We start from the raw sequence: 9767 nt of genomic DNA on the forward strand, positions 1-9767 counted from the left end.
TTTTATACTATTTCATAAATATTTAAATTTTACGTAGATGATATTATTTTATGCATTTTCTTCAGTTAGAGCGGGTTTCTTGAAAGTATATCCTTCAAACACGAAATCCTAACGGTGGTACAATGTATAGAATACACCAAATACAAGTTTTCTATTTTGCCAAATGTGCCACTTTCGAAACGTTTTAAATTGAATGAGAAAGGATAACAGTTGACAGCGCCCTTTGTCGTATCTGCATTTCTTTGTATTTGGTTTCATGTCTTTTATTTCAAATAATGATTGAATATCTTCCAGTTTATAAAGTCTCAACTTCAACGAGAGCATAGTAAAAGTCACGTGCCTATGGCAAATAAAACTGGTAACTTACGACAAAGTAAACAGTGCTCCATACTTTCCCTTATTTAAGAAGCCGAAAGGTAAAGGTGTTAACCGAAGCTTGTGCAAATTTACCCCACTCAGAGCGGGCGAAGGGGAGGGGAAGGTAAGTGGGCTGAGGGAGTGTGTGTGCCCGCTAATTAATTGCCTGATTAAGAGCTCTGCTAATGTGACTCCGCCAACACAAACAGCCGCCTCCACAATCCTCCAAGTCTCCAATCCTCCAATTGCAACAACTACTTACCAACAAGCTCAGTCGTCAAGTCGTTCTCCATTATACCATTAGGAGTGTTCTCTGTTCTAATCTCATCTGGCGAACAACCCGCAACAAGCGAGGTACTTGGCTTGTTCGCATTCCAACTGGGTCTCCTTCAACTTACAAGCTACTTACTTCGCTATAAAGCATTCACAAATGTCATACATTAGGGCTTAACCGGGATATAGTATGTTTTTCAATAAAATCAAACAATAATTGTTACCTAGTTATAATTTTTTTTTTAATCATTTATTTATTGTTATTTACAACTGTATAACATATATACAACAAGTAAATTTGCTTTAGGTGAGATAGTGACATGATACAAACATGTGGAGAATCTCTCATTGATAGAACTTCAATAACATTTTTATAAGAGAAGATCCGGAAGGCATCTTCTTTTCAGACGCCTAGGAAGATTATTAGGTAATGAAGGAGAAGCCAGGTTAGAAACAAGTGGGTTAGTTACAATTGAAAAGTTTAGTTAGGGTGAAACTAACGCAATTACTGTTTGGTCTAAAAAAAAAAAGACAATACAATAATTTATATATTACGATTTTAAAAATTAAGTCTATTAGCTCAGGGCTACCTTTACAGAAATAAAACAAAAATATTTTTAATTTCAAAACACCCAAATAAGTAAGTGCTAGTCTTTGAATTTGATATGAAACGTTTACTAACAACAGTTGGTCCAAATAATAAAACAGGAACTATAAATCATAAAATGTAATTATTAGTTTTATAGTTTGTACAATGCTAAGTCGTTATATTATCCTTTTTAACTTCTATAATATATTTAATCGCCATCACCAACAAAGTACAAGCACTAAAACAAAATGTTTTAGTGCTTGTACTTTGTAGTTTTAACACTTATATGAACTAATACAATTAGTTTTTATTATGAAACAGGACATAAAGATTTCAAATAAAATATTAATAGTTTGAAAAATATTTCTAAAATGAAACTGGAAAGGGTCATTAACTTAATACCATGGAGGTTTCTAATGAGCAGCTCTTTTCTAGTGAAAACTTTTGAAAAATCGCTTGAAGACTTTTTTCACAAAATTATCTTGAACTACATGAGTAAGTATCCATTAAATTTACAGGGACGCCACATTACTCAGTTCCTTTTTTCAAAATAAAAGTATAGTTGGGGTACCCCATGGTATGCATTATTTAGGTTCACCTTGACTATTTGCGTTGGGCAAACATTTCCTGAAAGTACCTATCTAATATGTGAATCATACTAATCAGAGGGTGCTTCTAAAATAGAAAAAATGCTACCTGAAGACTCATGAGAAAAACAGGATTGGGTTCCTGTCTACGAAGCTGAAATGTATGCCTCTATAGGGCTTCTTCTATGCAGTCGGGCCGCTAAAGGCAATTGAGAATTTGTTATATAAGATCATATATAAGATATGATGTGCTGATCTTTTTCAGAGGCTTATGTTTGGAGCAAACACAATTTTTCCACATCTTGTCTTATTTCGGAAAATGTATACTATTCAAGAGTGAGTTAGAACGGATAAATTAGCACAGATTGACTGACAGATTCACAATGAATGGAAACGAGAGTACTTACAAAAATTCCGTTTGTAAGCAGAAGCTGTCTCAAAGTGAAATATTTGTTGAACCAGCCATGACGAATAGATATGAACGACCCATCATTAGTCTTAAGAGTCTAGATGTTTTGGATACCAATACAGGATAAGAATTGTGCTGGCAAGGATATGGACGTAGAAGAAGCAGAAGACTCAGAGCAAGGTGCAACCATATAACAAGAATGGAATAAAAGATTATTAAGTTTTTTCTTAATAAACTCAGTCACAGAGACCTCAACATCCCCTTCGTTGCAGATTTGGCCCAAAACAGATATGCGTCTTTTCATTCCAAACTCCTTACCCATCCTAACCCATTAATGGTTAATCTTTCATCTTCAATAATCCCTGATAATCCTCCGAGGCGTCTGAAAAGAAGATGGCTACGGGACCTTCTAATTTAAATTAATGCTTGAAATACCACCAATGGATACCTCCCCCCCAAGATTTTCAAGTGTATATGAAACATACAACATATTTACTTACTGTATTAGTTATTTGTACAGTTGTAATTCACATTAAATAAACTTAAAAAAAAGTTTTTTCTCTGTGTAAATATTTTTAAAATCTACTCCTTACATCCATTTTGCCATTTATTCCATTATTGATACCAGGGTTAATAAAATAAATAAAAAATGTAAATATTCTTTTGGGACCCTCGTAGTAAACAAATACATAGGTTTAAGACCGCGCTATTACGAAGATTCAAAATGCCCTTGGGACGAAAAATTTCCCTTTGTAGTTATTTAAATAACAGTTAAGTTATATTTATCTGTTTCATATCAAACCAGTGGGCTAGTTCTTATCGATTCTCGTTTGTATAAAGGAGAAACTATGAAAGCAAAGTTTTCTGTTTTAACTAGGACATAACGAGCTAGGAGATGATAGTTCCCTTACCCTATTCACTAGAAATAGAATATTCAAATTGAAAAGATCAGTTAAGCAGTTGAAGGTCCCGTTGTTTGGGAGAGCGGAGGGGAAAAAGGAAATAAGGGAAAATGCCTAAGGAGCGGTTGGAATCTACTTGGGTAGTCTAAAACTTAATGAAAAATCCCAACTCCATGCAACTACTGTTAATTGCTCAACGTTTAGCCACTTGTGAAAACTTGGTTCCATTTCAAAGAATCTCTTTCATTCTCCAAATTATTTCAAGCCTGAAATCACAAAAGACACTCCTCTGTAGGTTACATTAAGGGTTTATTTCAGCCGTTTATAGGGCTATTCAGTTTCTTATTTCAGCTGAAAATCGCTCTCTTAAAATTTAAAAATAAACTCGGAGAAGGGGAGGAGGTTTTCCTTTTACTTAAATTAAAGATTAAAAATTAAGCTGATCTTTCTTGGCGTCTCGCTCTATTTGAACAGGTATTTCGTATAATCGACCATTTACATATAAAATTATAGTTGGAATCGAAAAACTGATTTCTCTATTTTATTCTTCTCATTACTATTTTTTAAGTTATATTATTTATTTATTGAAATTTAGAACTGTAATAACATAAAAATACATCTAGTAAATTCGATGTTTGTATTGTAATCGTATGATACAGGATTTTAGAGAAACTACCCGTTAGGAGCACTCGACTAACATTCTACATTAGAATTAGCGCCTAAGAGAATTGTCAGGAAGGAAGCGGGAGCAAGGTTAGAAACTAGTGGGCGTGGGTGATTAGGGAGTTTATAATGGAAGAATTGATATCTGGTTCGGACTAGATCGTTTACATATTAAACAGTAAGGTCTTTATGGATGATTTTATTTGTGGCAAAGTAAGGAGCATTGAGGATTTAACGAAGGATTTTGGATTGTTTATGAGAGGAATACGAAGATTATGTCAGTTGTTAAGTTTAACGAAGTTAAGTTGGTCTTATTAAAGTCATGTAAATCAGTATTTTGTAATGGATGGGAAGTTCAGACAGTTTGTCTAGTAAGTATTGTAATGGTCGGAATCGACGTGCAGTTTCCTTTCTTTTTAGTCTTTTGTGAGGATTCGAAGTTATTTGTTTGACAGGGGCAAGAGCAACATTATTAAGGGATGCTGTAGGGAAGTAGTCCTGGGTGCCAGACTTAATCAAAAGCATGTTCTATATTGAGAAAGACTAAAACGTAGTATTTTTAAATTTAAGAATGGTATAGGTTTTTTTTGTTTTTTTTTTAAATCAAACATTGTCTAGTAGTAAATCACAATATGAAACTGTTTTGTCTCATAATGTTGACAACGTAATTTATGTTTAAAAAAAAAAAACATAAATAATAGATAGCTAAATTTTGTTGAAATTTAAACTTTATTTATACTAGATATCTATTGTAATAGATGCAAATGGTAACTACGTATTCACTAACGTTATAATGCCTAAATGATCATGTCAAAGACTTACAATTATCTATAAAAAAAATTGTAATAATTTAAAACAAGTTATTCTATTTTGATACTTTCGAAAAAATAAAAAAAATTGGCACAATGGTATTGGATTAACAATAGTAATAATTCGATTGCTTATGTAGGCAAGTTAATTTTAAGTACGTTAATACTTGACCAGCTTACAAACATAAGTAAGCTGTTCTGGTACAAAAAATTTCATCAGTATAGTCCAATCCATAAAAGCTATGCATACTTGATGTTAATGACAGATGTTAAGGATTAAATTAGGTGTAAATATGTTTAAATTTTTTATGATCAAAACTTATTCACTACTATTTCAATTTATAGAAATGCCTGCTGAAAACACATCAATCTCATCGGTTGAACGAGTTCTCAAAGATTTTCTTGCTGAACATGTCTTTTCATCAGATGCTGGAATTCAGAAGTCAAAAAGGTATCAATCGAAACAACTGTACAATTTTTGTTTATTTCATTATTTTTTTAATTAAATCATGAATATAATTCATTATATTTTAAGTAAAGCTTATTTTTTTAAAGGTATACTTTGATTTAATCCATTTGCTTATAAGAATGAATTCCTTGAAGTATTTCTTGAATATTAGTGACTGTTGTTTTGTATTGGCTTTAATCATCTATCAACTGGTTTTTTTTCAACTTTTTATGAGATATCTATAATGTCGGCTGGCTACCCTATGGGTCATGAAGGTAGGTAATTTCATTCTACAGTGTACTATTCCTGTAAATACGAAGGGGTATGTAAGCCCGGAGGATAGCCAGTCACCAAGTCCTACGTAAGGATAAATTGTGTAGGAAGGAGGAGAAATCTATAGAAGATAGGGAAATAAAAGACCATACACATTTCCAAAAATAGAGCATTAGAATGCACTGATCCACTACGTAAATTGTTATCCCCATAGGAAAAGTTTTGCGTGAAGCGAGGTTTCACACTGAGGTCTTCTTATTTTGGCGTAGTTAAGTCTCTGAACTATTAAACGCCGTCAAGAGGTACTACGTGTAAGCTGTTAGCTTTCAGTGAATCATATTACAGTCATTATCAATAATATTACAGGTCACAATTAAGGTATTTAAAATGACTAGCATAAATACTAATATTGACAGTCTAGACGAGTAGGTAGCAGTATCGCTACAATATGTATATGTATGTCTTTCGTATTTATTCATTTTATCATTATTTTAATTTAGTTTACTGAAACCAAATAAAATTCTTATGTTATAGTTTTAAGTTTGTTCAATTTTTTTTTATTATAATACATACATATCATTATAATTTTACATATATTTATTATTATTAATTAAAAGAGAATATAGCATTTTATATGATAGAATATTTAAGATATAAAAATGTTCTTTTCTATATGATAAGTAAATAGATAATTCTAATTGAGTAAATATAGCTAATTCTTTACTATAATTTACTACAAAAAAGCATCTTTTAGGTATTTAAAGAATCATCTGTTATTTCATTTTTATTTTATCATGTTTTCTTTTAGTATTTATTTGATTTTTTTTATATACATAATTTCTCTTACTTCTTCTTGTTTTGTTTTATGATATTTTTTCTCTCTTGTAAATATGTTTCTAAGTATTATCTTCTGTACAATTTTGTACTTACATATATCCAATACTTACGCAACAATTTATGTACATAATATTCTTTTTTGCATTGTGTATGCCAAAATTTTTAAAGTATACGCTCCTACTGTAGAGCTTACTACAAAGAAGAAAATATATATATATATATAAATTTATTCTTGTTGTGTTAACCTTTATTGATTCTTTTTTATAGCTATGAATAATTACCAGCTTTTTGAAAACTGAAATGGACACCGAATACGATTCTAATCATCCTTCTTCGAAATGAGCATAAAGCTGCACTTGGTATCCTCTACAAACAGTCACCTATCTTTCTCAGATGAGGAACAGAAATACATAGCAGTTGAAGATCATGCATTACATTATTTCTGCAACAACACTCGGCTTTCTCAATTGGTAATTACACACTTACCGTGCATACATATATGCACATAATATACTTTTTTAATCTTTTATTATATATCTTCATACTGTAATCTAGTAATTTCTGTATTTTCGAGATATCGATATAAGAGGCTTAAAATTATTCACTGAAACTTTTCTGGTAGGTTTTCGTTCTTCTTGAGGTTCTGTTTTCTCCGGCTTATGTGAGAACTGGTCTCATATTTTTATTGAGAGTTTAAGAGTCAATTTTTCAAAAAGTAATAATGAAATAATATTTAAGACTATTAGTCTAGAAATATTTCAGTTTACAAATCAACGAAACTCTTAAGAATTAATGATATGTAAATACTTCTAAACTATTTAAAATTAGTGTAAGTCATAACCATAATAGACATTATAAATCCATAAAAATATTTATTTTCTTTTAAATTAATTTTTAGATTTCTGCTACAAATCAAATAAATTAATTATGAAAAAAAATATTATAAGTAGTTTATCATTTTTCAACATGAATATTTACGAAAAAATAAAGAATTCATATCAATACTTTTTAAATGTTTGGTGATAGAAATATTTTAAATTTTAAAGTGACTATTTAATATAACAAATTATTTAATGACCAACAATTTTTATTATAATTAGTATAATCAGTATATAGTAGCTCTAATACCCTTCCAACCTTCAAATCTCGTATCTTCGATCACCTTCTGTCCACCCAATTTCGGAAGAATAACAATTAAAAGTTTCAAATAAGATGTGAATAGATGGAAACAGAGATAATATTTAACATTAATATTATTGGATTTTTTACTATTTACGAAAAGTCTATAGACATGTATATGTTTACATAATCCAATAAGCAACACTACTCGTTTTTTTTTTGTTTATCTCATTTATTGGATTATTCTTTAAGATTATGATTATCAGACCAATTTGGACATATGGAATTGAGCTCTGGGGCTCCACCAAACCATCAAATTCTTCCCGCATCCAATCGTTACAATCCAAAATCCTACGTAAAATCGTTGATGCTCCTTATTACGTCACAAATAAACTCATTCATAAAGACCTGAATGTTCCTTATGTAACCGATCTAGCCCGAACCCGATATTATTCCTTCCATAATAAACTCCCTAACCACCCAAACCCACTCGTGTCTAACCTTGCTTCCTCTTCCATTCCTGGCAATCCTCCAAGGCGCCTGAAAAGAAGATGGCCTCGTGACCTTATATTGTAAACTGTTTTAGAGTTCTACTACTGGGTAGTTTCTCTACATCCTGTATCATATCATATGTCATTATGATCAAATTTACTGGTTGTATTTTTTTATACAGTTGTAAATATCAACAAATAAATAAAATAAAAAAAAAAAAAGATTATGATTAGTTAGAGGATTCTTTATATTTTTTTTATTATTACCTCTATGATAATAATTTAAAAAATATACCCTTGGTTTATACATTTTCTGTATTGTATGTTGATTTTCATTTGTACTTGTAAATACGTATGTTAGCAGAAATTGTATCTTTTCATTTATTATTTTTAGTTTAATTGTATTTGATTTTTATCATTTTTTTTCTTTTTATTTATCATCAGATGTTAGTCACCTTATGTTTTATGATATTCCATATGGTTTTATTTTATTTGTTCTAATTCTTCATTATTGTTGCTCATTTTTATCTTTTCAAATTCATTATTTTCATTATATTTTATGATTTTTTATAATTTCATTTTTATTTTGTATTTTATCTAAGACTCTAAAGTCTAATTTTGACGACTATAATATTATTCTATTATCATAATAAATAAAGAATATTATTATTATTATAGGACAGTTTGAAAACTATTCGTAAAACTGTTCAGTCCGTCTTCCCACGCCACCAGATTTTCACGGTCTGTTGAAGTGAATGGAATTTATTCTAGCGTGATAAAAGTTTAGGACTGTTCTGAATTACTGCCAAAAAAAAACTCAGGATTTCAGACTCACAAGCGTTCCACGATTTATTTGAGTCATTTTAAATATTTTTATGGGCCTATATTATTTTTGTACGATGACATTTGTAAACTTGTGATGAATATATCACTGAGAATTCTCGTCATTTTCAGTACTCAGTACCATTTTTTCACATTTAGAAGTTCAACCCTCGAAAGAAACCGCAAGACAAATTCCCTGAATAATTCAATACGGTAAGACAAAAAGCTGTTTCGAAAACAGAATAAAAAAATAAATAAATTTTCCGATCGAGGGAAGCCATGAGGGGAAAATGGAAAAAAACAACAGAGGCTAAGAAGGAAGAAAGGTTTAAACTTTTAATAATTACTCGGCGGATCCGGAGGCACGTCCCGAAAGAAAAAACCCACCCCTCGACCTCACCCTTGAAGAAAGCGCCCCCTACCGAAAAAGGGTTGAGCAACCCTCTTTTCTTAGCCTGCATAAAACTTGTAGGGATGTTAATTTCCTGGCAGTCTAATCCTTAAGCCCCCGAGTACGTGACGCTAACCGAAATAAATTATATTCTACCTCTCCTTCCTCCCTTGTTTTTATTTTTAATACTAACGCCCTTAATTAATTTCTTAGACGGCCCGGTAGCTGTGGAGGAAGATAAACTTTGCGAGTGATTTATTCAGGAAAGAGCAATGTGAAAACACGGGGCAGCGAGGAAGAAGGCAAACAACAAGATCAACAATCCTTCCTATTAATTGGACCAATTCTTACCAACGCAATTGGGGTAGCACGGTGGAGGTAATGGAAAGGAAGAACGATACAACGTGAACTAGCAATAACGAATGGATACTGACATATTGAATCATTTGATATTAAATAAAATGAGATAAACATGGTAATGTATTCCAGGAGAGTCCTAACACTAATAATAATGTATTTATTGGCTTATAAACAGCGAAGCCATGGAGTCTGGCCCATTAACGTTAGTTAGTTAGTAAATAACATGTACAAAATCGATCAGTAAAATCGGTTGCTCTGGCCCGCTTGAGAATAGGTCATACTCTCCTCACGCACTCTCACCTCATCAGAAAACTACCACATCCAACGTGCAAATATTGTCAGTCCATTCTTACGATTAGACATATTTTTGAAGAATGTACTCACTATTTGCCAATAATAAACAGGATAGGACTGACCCCAAATTTATCCGAAACTCT

General features: G+C 31.3%; 1 long non-coding RNA gene across 6 annotated transcripts in view; it reads left to right on the forward strand.

The window, feature by feature from the left end:
* The window catches only part of LOC106678711 (uncharacterized), a 263439-nt gene that overhangs the window by 113738 nt on the left and 139934 nt on the right, over nucleotides 1-9767 (forward strand). For all 6 annotated transcript variants that reach the window (XR_010844478.1, XR_010844480.1, XR_010844479.1 and 3 more), the window contains 2 exons: nucleotides 4935-5040; nucleotides 6415-6617. This is a non-coding gene — a long non-coding RNA (uncharacterized lncRNA). The remainder of the gene's footprint in view (nucleotides 1-4934; nucleotides 5041-6414; nucleotides 6618-9767) is intronic.

This window comes from Halyomorpha halys, unplaced genomic scaffold (assembly GCF_000696795.3).
Source record: "Halyomorpha halys isolate HHAL.00 unplaced genomic scaffold, Hhal_1.1 Scaffold157.1, whole genome shotgun sequence".
Lineage (NCBI taxonomy): Eukaryota > Metazoa > Arthropoda > Insecta > Hemiptera > Pentatomidae > Halyomorpha > Halyomorpha halys.